This window comes from Saccostrea echinata, unplaced genomic scaffold (assembly GCF_033153115.1).
Source record: "Saccostrea echinata isolate AGI-Se365-2 ecotype Australia unplaced genomic scaffold, CSIRO_AGI_Sech_v1 ptg000015l, whole genome shotgun sequence".
Taxonomy (NCBI): domain Eukaryota; kingdom Metazoa; phylum Mollusca; class Bivalvia; order Ostreida; family Ostreidae; genus Saccostrea; species Saccostrea echinata.
The window spans coordinates 12,294,705-12,305,588 of record NW_026889764.1 but is presented as its reverse complement, the minus strand read 5'-3'; the positions used below and the strand labels follow the sequence as shown (position 1 = coordinate 12,305,588).

The following is a 10,884-nucleotide window of genomic DNA, read 5'->3' as shown; positions in this document are numbered from 1 at the left end:
TTCAAATACTTGTAAAAAAAAAAGTGCTAACTTTCATTATCAATTTGAAATCTATGTCCAGATATTATTCATTCAATTTCTTTGTACGAATATTACTCATTCATTTTTTTTGTAAGAATTGTTGGATTTATACTAAAACTGCTAATCTGTTTATTACATGTAGGATATATGTTCAATTTCCCGAAAGAAGATCCAAGGGACACCAGCTGAACTCTGAAAGAAGAATCTGTGCCCCTTACAGACTCAAAAGAGTGATGCCTTTTATACTGGGCGACAAGTCAGCAAGTATGCGACAAGTCAGGAAGTATAGGACATGATTTTGCAAATGCTCACCTAGATATCCATTTACTCTTAATGATCATGACCGGAATTGAATACCCGTCTTGCATGTACAGATAAATTTGGAGTGTTTATTTGGTTTTATTTGCATTCTGTATTGACAAATCTGAGTCTTTCGTAAATTCTGGACGTTATTTAAAATTCAAGAAATTCACGTCTTTCTTAGTATATTATTGCACGAAAGAAACTGTCATCATTGTGTTTCGATGCTAATGTCGGTCATATCTACTGGTATTATTGAATTTGCTAATCTTTAGAAGACATCTCTATTCCTTTCTTTTGACGTCCTTATACATAGCACCAATGTAACCATGTTAAACAAGAATCAGCTGTGAGTTTGTATGGTACAAAGCATAATTCAGATTGATATTACTAGTATTTATCATTCGTTCATCATTCGAATATAAACAAAAATTCAATTCATAAACTTTTATTTTCAACATATGAACATTGCATCATCATGGACTTTTTCAGGAATATACTTTTTATTTTAACAGGAAGTCACTGTTAGTCATTTTATGCCTTCCAGTAAACTTAAGTAAGTATACCCACTCCAGCAGAGACAAACACAACTCAGCCTCCCCTCCTTTTGTGTTTATCTACAAATAAAGAACACCGTATTCATGATCTTTGTTTATCATTCAATCATCATTATTCAGTAGAGTAAAGGGATCAAGTACATCTACACAGCATAATATTTCTTTTAAAACATTGACACTTTGCAAACAAATCACAGTGCATGCAGTATTTTTTGAGTCATTCGTCTGATCTATGATTTGCAAATGTGTTTTTTCCCCCATATCTATAAAACTATTCAGTTTTATAAGACGGTATCATATATACCTGGAATATGCATTGCATAAACTGCATTCGCTATCTATATGTATCATATATGAGAGTATAGTCGCTTAAGAAACTCGTACTTTCATTCGTCTGATCTATGATTTGCAAATGTGGAGATACAATGTAGTTTCTTTTTTCCATAATATCTATAAAACTATTCAGTTTTCTAAGATGGCATCATACTTGTATGTACCTGGAATATGCATCGCATAAATTGCATTCGCTATCTATATGTATCATAGATGAGAGTGTAGTCGCTTAAGAAACTGGTACTTTCATTCGTCTGATCTATGATCTGCAAATGTGGAGATAGTTTCTTTTTTTCCATAATATCTATAAAACTATTCAGTTTTATAAGATGGTATCATACTTGTATGTACCTGGAATATGCATCGCATAAACTGCATTCGCTATCTATATGTATCATAGTTGAGAGTATAGTCGCTTAAGAAACTCGTACTTTGAACGACATATTTAATGTTTTGTACACCTACATAATTTTGGGGAAACATAATGAAAGGAAATAATTATGATATCAAGCGACTAAATGATTAAACAAAAATTAAATGCACGAAAAAAAAAAAAAAAAAAAATTAAAAGCATTTGAGGGTACATGTATGAACAAAAAGTATTTACATTTGATATTTACATCTTTTTTAAAACAGTATAATTATTTAAAAGTAATTAACCATTTATCATGAAGCAATTTACTGACAATCTGCAAAAACTATTTGGTTGCTCAGTAACAAGCATAAACAAATAAAAAAAAATTACAGTGCCGTTAGTTGCTTCCCAGCTGGGATACTTACCTTCACAATGCCTCCCGCAATATCCCTTATGGCATACACATGTCGGAAATGGATTCCCGTCAAAACCACAAGTCCCATGCTTACAGCCAGAATTTTCTTTATTCACAAAGTCACACTCAGCTAAATGTTTTCAAAAAATATATAATTATTTATTTAGATATGGTCTGAAAGTAAAAAGAAGAATGTCATGAATTATAGCCACAAATACTTTTTAAGCCAATGATCTCATCCAGATGTAACAGAAACCTACAGTGCCCTCTAGAAAAACGGTTTAAAATCGTTGCATCTTGTAATACTTTGATTGAAAGTCAATTGAAGAAAGATAATTCTATTTCATCAAATCGCCAAAAGATTGGAGTAATAATAACTACATGTATATAATATACTTTGTTATGAAAATCTCTTGACAATTTTTTAAGAAAAATAAGAATCGGATACAATCTCCCAGGTCTCAATTTTAGGGGGGGGGGGGAACTTAAATGACTATATGACATATGAAAGTTAACTATATGCTGAATTGTAATGGGCGTACATGTATTGCGGCAAAATGCTTTACAGGGGCAATACCTGTATATACCATTGTAGAAACTCAAATAAGACAAAATTTGCTTAAATTCTTGTGATTACCTAGACAACCATTTATTCTGAATGGTAATGGCCAGAACAGAAAACCTTCCTTGCATGTACAGATGGATTTGGAAGGGTCGTCTGGATTTGGTTTGCATTCCGTGTTTACAAATTCGTCACACTCGGAATCTTTCGTACAATTCGGAAATGGTTTGACAGCAACTATCTCCTGACCTTGGATGGTCGAAGAATAAAGAAAAATGGAAATACCCAGAAGGAAAACCTGAAAAGAGGTCTTTAAAGACAAAAGTATTCTTCACAGCAAAAAAAAAAAACAAAAAAAAAAAAAAAAAAAAAAACACACACACACAAAATCAGGTAGGGATTATTCATCAATTTGAATTTTATGATGATCACATTTCTTTGTATATCAAAAATTTTAATTCATAAATTCTACGATAATATTTTTTCTCTTACCAAGACTTTAATTCCCCTCATTTTTTTCTCTCCTTGTATAACGAATTATCCTCAGTATATATAGTATTTCGACTGAAACTCTGAATAACAATTGGTCATAATTACGTGGAAGTAGGAGTTGCATTCATAATAAACCAAGGAGCGCAAACATTATATGTGACTGACACTTTAAGAACAGCTAATGAAACCACATACCACCCCTGTAAACGCGCGATCAGCAACTCAGATATGGTCGCAACGCGCATTGTTTGATTCAATCAAATTGAGAAAAAGAAGTAAATCAAGTTTTGTCTTATTTTTGATGATTTTTGTACATTGGTGATCTGTTGTTGGTACAACATATGTTAAAAACCATCAATATCCTTAATATATTAAAAGCATTATCTTAATTTCATCTTTTGAATCTAAATACTCTATTATCTAGTTATAGATAAGTTTAAACTTTAGATTTAAACTTTTAATGTAACACATAAACTCCATATGCGGGTGATAAGGGTGTATTGCTACATAAATAAGGGAGGTTGACGATATAAAAAGTTCTGTTGCTGGGTTACCATTAAATTAAAATTTTAATGTCTTTTACTAGTAAAATACCCAAATATGAAACAGATGCGTCAGACTCTGTGGTATCTTTTATTTCAAGTTCACTTGGATATATAGAGTCGCCATATGAATAGAAGCAATTATTGTTCATTGATATTTCGTCGTCGATATATCTAAATGTCGAGTTGAAGGCTGCAGCAAGTGATTTCTTCTTCTCATGTAGAGGTTTTTGAATAATTTCTGCTTTATAAGAATTAAAATTGGTCTGTTAATAAAGTGGGCGCAATTGGCACTCTTGGGAATTCAGACACATTGTTGGAAGATTGCTCTATAAAAACTACATAGATGTTGTCAATCAGTAACTCAAGCATCTTTTTGAATATCATATTTGGAGTACTTGTGTGTACAATTAGAATATTTTTTTTTACAAAATAATTTTGCAAATGACCAATGACAAGGTAAGTAAATTGACGAGTTCTATTTTATTGAATAAGAAGCTGTCAATGGTACGTACGCATTTTAATTTTAAGAAAACTTTAATTTTCAAAGTGCAAAACAGTTAAATTTTATTTATTTATTTTTTACCTAATATTTCAATTTCAAATATACGAGAAAGATTTTTCTATTCTTAACTTTTGCGTTTTAAATTTCTCTATTGTTCAGAAAGTCTACCCTTAACAATGCAATATTCAGTTCCATTTTTTTTTTCTTTATTTTTTTTAATTTATCTTTTTTTTTGGGGGGGGGGGGGATAATTTCAAAATTTCAAAATCTTCTTCAAACGTCTAAATTTTAACTTTCAAAACGTTTTAGAATTTAAGAAATTAAGAATTTAACACAGACAAACACCCAAATTTTAAACAACCAAAAGACACTGTACACTTTTAGTTTTTAGAATTTTACATCATATTTTGAAATTCTTAACTGTTACACGGACCTTTACTCCAGATTTTTTCCAATGATATATATGATAAATAAGTCTAATAAATTCAACTTGTGAAAAAAAAAACAAACAAGAGGCCCAAGGGCCTTAACGGTCACCTGAGTACAACACAACAATTTAGAGGATCCATAAACTGATAAATGAAGCTTTGTTGCCCAAAAGCAAGAAAATAGTATGATTAGCATCAACAAAATAATTGGTCTAGTATCTATCTGTCCCAATTTATCACTACATATTACCATGCAGAGTATGAACAAAATGTCTATTTTTTACCCCCATATTATTACTTCTCACATTGGCCTCACTTGGCCTTTGAAGAACATTCAAAAAGATGTTATTTTTGTCCTATTTTTATTCATCTATTATTTCCAAGTCTACCTCATTAAAACTTTGAAAGTACTTTTTGTATTATACAATAAATATTCTTGCATAATTCTCGTATTCCATTGACCTTTCAAATACATTGTTTACAGTGATGAATTATCAAAGGGAATGGCAAGGGGGAATAACTTTGCTCAGCAGAATACAAGATAATAGAGCCCTGGCCAGGTCCAGAACACTTGACTAAATCGTCCAGGTATTCAAAATTCTGGTAAAAATACCTTTGCATATTAAAACTTTTACTCTGTTTGCCTCGAGTATGCCCAGAAGCATAGAAGATTTTCAAAGAAATGCATTTTCACTATTTTATAAAATAAATAAAGCACCACCCTTACACCAGGACATCTGACACAAGGGCCATGAACTCACAATTCTGGAAGAAGCACCCTTGCTCATCATAACTTTACACTTGTTTCTTTCCTTTATTAACAGTAGTAGAAAAAATATTTTGAAAGAAATTATGCATTTTCACTATATAATTAATAGAGTCACCCCCCCCCCCCCTTTAACCAGAACCCCTGACCCAGGGGCCATGAATTTCAGAATTTATGAAGAGGCATTCTTTCTTATCACAACCATGCACTTCCTTTATTTGAATAATACCCAGGAGCAGAGAAAAAGATTTTGAAAGAATCATCATAACTTTGTACTTAGTTACTTTATTTAATACCCAGGAGCAGAGAAGAAGATTTCCAAAGAATTAATGCATTTTCACTATATAATCAATAGAGCCCCACCCTAAAACCAGAACCCCTGACCCAGGGGCCATAAAATTCACAATTTTGGAAGAGACACTCTTGCTCTTCATAACTATCTACGTATAGAAGCATAATAGAATAGAAGCACTTTATTTAATACCCAGGAGCAGGGAAGAAGATTTTCAAAGGAATAATGCACTTTCACTATATGATCTATATAGTCCCACCCTAGCACCAGAACCCATGACACTGGGGCCATGAATTTCACAATTTTGGTAGAGGGTTCAATGCTTATCACAATCATGCCAACAGTTTGACTGCTTGATGTCCAGGAGTAAAGAAGAAGATTTTTAAAGATTGTATTAATTTTGGTGATTTTAGCCCCACCTCTTAGGCACTAGAGGGGCAGGGACCATGAAATTCACAAATTTTGTTCCCTATCACCCATAAATGCCAGATGCCAAATTTGGTTGAAACTGGTTAAAGTTTCAGAGAAGAAGCTAAAAATGTTCAAATGTTAACACAAGACGCAAGACGCACGCCGATAGACGAAAACGGATAGCAATAGGTCACCTGAGGTGACTCAGGTGACCTAAAAAATACCAAAAGTACATTTTCTCTTTTTCGAATTACTTCGAATTACTTTTGTATGCTTTGAAGTTTCAACAAATAACCATGGAGACTGATCTTCAATTGCTATATTTTACGTTTTGATTTTAATATTATTTTCCTTTGAAATTTTCAAAAAGATATATTCAAAATGATAATCATGTTAAAAAAAGTAAAAAGTGTATAACTTGAACTTATTTGTTGATTTATACAAACATACAAAATTCAGGAACCTTAATTTGATAATAACTTTGTGCACGTTTCAGTGATTTGCCGTGTTTTCTTACTTTTCCCTTGATTTGCAGACATAATTAATTTTGAAAATTATGAGTTATAAGTTTTAAAGGGTTAAAACGTTAACGATATACATGTATAACTGACTGTCTTTAGTGTAATTTCAATGAAGTAGCACTTTGATTGATTGTGTGTTGTTTTAAGTCCCGTTCGAGTAATTTTTATCTCAGATAGAGACGTATACCGGTGAAGGGCTTTCAAATTTAGACCTTTACTCGGCACTTAGGGCCATTGAGCAGTGAGGGTTCTTTATCGTGCCAACGCCTTCTGTGACACGGGGTCTTGGTTTTTAAGGTCTCATCCAAAAGACCGGCATCTTTCAATCCAAAGTGCCTAGCGCTTGGCGAAGGAACAGATACTATGTATTTCTTTTTTTATCGACTTAGGTCAGTCGCGGCCGTGATTCGAACACACGACCTTCCGACCACGGAACAAGTAACACTTAGAAAAAAAAACACTCTGACCTGTCCAATCCTTTTTCATGCTTTTCATCAGTTGTATGATAGCTTTATAATTGATCCGTATCGTTGACGATCGCCTAGCAAGTGTCAATTTTCCCGTTAAGAGTCTATTATTTGTGCAGTTTTTTGAATTTAAGCATGTAGTTGAGGCTTTCAAGAACTGTTGAATAACACGATTTATAAATGAAGGAGATAATAACAAAAATAACTACGAGGTTTGAAAAGAAAAATGCAAACATTTTGAATATTTCAAGAACTATTCGACCAAAATCAATAATTTTTTGGACTTGTTGGGAATTTTTTTTATTTATTTATTTTTTTTTTTAATTAATTTATTTTTTTTTTGCTATTTTAACAAAATACTATAATGTTGTAATGTCATATGCTTGTAAAAATAGCTTTTAAAGGATGCCAAATATCATTACTCGGCGCACAGCAATTTTTTGAGTTTTAGAAATTGGATTGTCAGTGAAGTTTTCTTTAATACCAGGCTATATGGAAATATAATGTAAAAAAAAAATACCTCCATAAAAACTCTATAATCTAAAGTACTCATGAGTGAAAATTAATTAATTTAGCATTAAAAATGACAAAAATATGACGTTAGATGTAAAAAAAAAAAAAAAACTTTACTTAGATATTGTCAAAAATGGTGAAGTCGGGCGACAATTCGGAGCACCAAATTATCAAACGGTACTTTTGAGCGGGATATGGCTCCTGTCCATACGGGAAAAGGTATGTAAACGATGGAAGGACACAAACATATATCTTGGACACAGATGTATACCTAGTTCAAGAGGTTCGAGGATGGCTTGAGTGGTTGTTCGAGAGAAAAAGCGTTTGGAAGACCAACAAACTGAAAAGTCGGAAGCTGCACGTCATACTTGGCGACAGCCGTTTAACTAAGCGAGCAGTTGCAGTTATGAGCGGGATTGGGAAATTGTTAAAGTTTATTAAAAGAATTGATTCCGCGTTTTTTTGAAAATGCTAATTAATATGTAAGATGTATAAACTGGTAACTAAAGAAAACTTAAATACAGTGTAGAATTTATGCTTCAAACGAACTTTATCAGATGCACGATTCCATAATAAATTCCATCACGAGTTACGTTTTGACGTCGTCAGTGTTGCGCCGACAACTATTTTTTAAGATTCGTCTACCTGAGAGAAAAATGTTATTTACAGAGACATTTAATTGAAATTTTTATGCATTATTAAAAAAATACTGATTATGGTGTATGCCAATTTTTAACTTTATAGTATTAGTGAAACAAAAGATGTTGAAAATGTTCGCGTTTTTCTGGGACAAGTTTCGTATTTCAAGGTAAGAAAATTCGATGTTACTTAGGAGCCATGGTGTATGGCAAGCCCTTTTACTATTTATTCGTAAAATATTTTTTTCTTTCAATAAAAGAGATATCTCTTTAGCTTAGAGAGATATCTCTTTAGCTTTCAGAGATATCTCTTTAACTAAAAGAGATATCTCTTAGACCAAGAGAGATATCTCTTTGACTATGAGAAATATCTTTATAATCTAGAGAGATATCTCTATAAACAAAAGAGATATCTCCTTTTGCAAGAGAGATATCTCTTTTACTTAGAGAGATATCTTTTAAAGCTAGAGAGATATCTCCTTAAGCTTGAGAGATAACTCTTAAAGTTAGAGAGATATCTCTTTAACAACGTTAAAAGAGATATCTTTCTAAGTTAGAGAGATATCTCTTTAGATTTTCAAAAAGAGATATCTTTTTAATGAAAGAGATATCTCTTTTCAAGTTATCCTTAAAATGAAATAATTATTCCTCCCCTATAATACGAAAGCGAGGCTAGACACCACATGGCAGGAAGTGTAATATATGGTCATGTACTGGTGTAGGTGATAGATGTAGGTGATAGATCTAGAACCTCTGGAATAGATTCAGCATGCCCAATCCCAGAAAGAAGTATGTAGAAAGAAATGCTAAATCCCTTGTTTGAAACAACAAAAGGATAATGACTCAATAAACATGCTAAAGTCTTTATATTCAGGAAAACGAAAGTAGACTAGCAATAATCTCAACTGCGATGGACCGAATTTTCTCAGCTTTTGAAATAATCAGCTGTTTCTAATTTTAAATCTAGACAACACTGAATTACTTGTCATATTTATTTAAGTTATATTGTAAAATAGGTCAAATTTAAAGACTACTTTAATTAACATCCTCGTCGAAATCAAGTTGGAGAAATCGGGTGGGGGTCTATTCCGTTGAACAGTAAACTTTTGCTGAATATTTTTATTGGGCGTAATTAATGTTGTTTTGTGGAAAAAAAAAATGGGGAGATTTGCTCCCAGCCACCCACCAGCAATTCTACAAGTTAGTCCCATTAGGTTCTGATACTCATGGTTTAATGCACAGGTGCTTGGGGACAGGACCCCCCCCCCCCCCCCCCCACCACCACCAGGCCCGTTGCAACGATTTCGAAAGGCGGGGGGGGGGGGGTTAGCAACTTCTCCAAAAACATTAATGGCTCTCTGAATTTTTTTTCATGATTTTTTAAAAGCATTTGTTGATGTATGATGCACTGTAAAAATTCACAATTGATGCAATTAATAAGCTATACATGTATATGTATCCAGAGACATATATGTCTCTGGTATCTGATGTAACCCCCCCCCCCCCCCCCCATAAAAAATATAAATAACCTCTCTATTCATATCATTGGTATATTCTTATACATAGCTTCTTCAAAAATAACCTCTCTATTAATTCATATCATTGGTATATTCTTATACAAAGCTTATTCAAAAAATGCATTAATTGTGAATTTTTATAGTGCATTATACATCAACTTATTTGTTTAAAGAAATAAATCAAAAAATAACTTGGGAAGCCCAAAATTTTAGAGGGTGGGGGTGGGTTGTGTTCCTGTTCCCTTGAAGCACCTGTGGTTTAATTATGTACATTTTGTCTCTTGTCTTTTATACAATAAGCTGAACTCTGATTGATTGCAAAGATCAATAATATGCACTAGTCATTATCCTTCAATAAATCGCACAAAAAATTGACAAATTTAAATAAATTCAGTCTAACTAAAATTAGATCTTTATTCCACTCCAACAAGATTGCTACACATTGCGATCTAGTTTGATCTAATTTTAATTTTTTCTGCTCTCACTAAAGGAAAGGGATCAAGGCATTTTTTGATTTTGATTCAAATTCTATTGTGTGAAATGGAAATAAAAATTATAATAATGGATTGCCAAGTCATAATTGCAACACTTCTTTTATGGAAATCTATAGCTTGAACTTTTTTTTTCTTTAGAAGTTTAAAAATTTGCCTTAGCAGAGTAGAAATACTTTCCTTGTCATCTGAAATGTAGAAGAATATAGGTACCCCTTAATCTTCAGAATTTTTATGCCCCTGCCATTAAATGGTCGGGGGGCATATAGTGTTACCCTGTTATAGTCATTCTGTCATTCCGTCATCATTGAATTTCCTTTAATTATCTCGGCAACAGTTGTATACGTTCAACTCAAATTTGATATATAGATACGTCATAGGAATACGCAGGTCAAGTTTGAATTTGGTCATGGTATTGACAGTTATCCCCCTTGAACTTGGAAAAGATTTAAAAATTCTCAATTTCTAATCATTATCTTGGCTACAAATGTGCAATTTACAATTTGCAATTCGAAATTTTGGTTGTCTGCGGGGGCATTTGTGGTGTTACCACACATCTAGTTTGTAAAATAAAATCCTTGCCCTCTTTGGTCTTGTTTTCATTTCCCAGCAAAATTAATCTATCATGGTACATGTACATTCTCTGACAATTCCTCAGAATTTTTTTTATATATTTTGAAATCAAATATTTCTGAAATTAAGCAAGGTTTATGGTTCAGTGCAGTCATTTAGGGTACATATCAGTAATATTCCAAATG

General features: G+C 32.5%; 1 long non-coding RNA gene across 1 annotated transcript; it reads right to left on the bottom strand.

Annotated features, from left to right (window-relative positions):
- Nucleotides 1-753: 753 nt before the first annotated feature.
- Nucleotides 754-2,828, bottom strand: LOC133187874 (uncharacterized). The gene is made up of 3 exons (XR_009721268.1): nucleotides 2,619-2,828; nucleotides 1,992-2,111; nucleotides 754-938 (listed from the first exon to the last, which is right to left on the bottom strand). It is a non-coding gene; the product is annotated as an uncharacterized LOC133187874 (long non-coding RNA).
- Nucleotides 2,829-10,884: the final 8,056 nt, after the last annotated feature.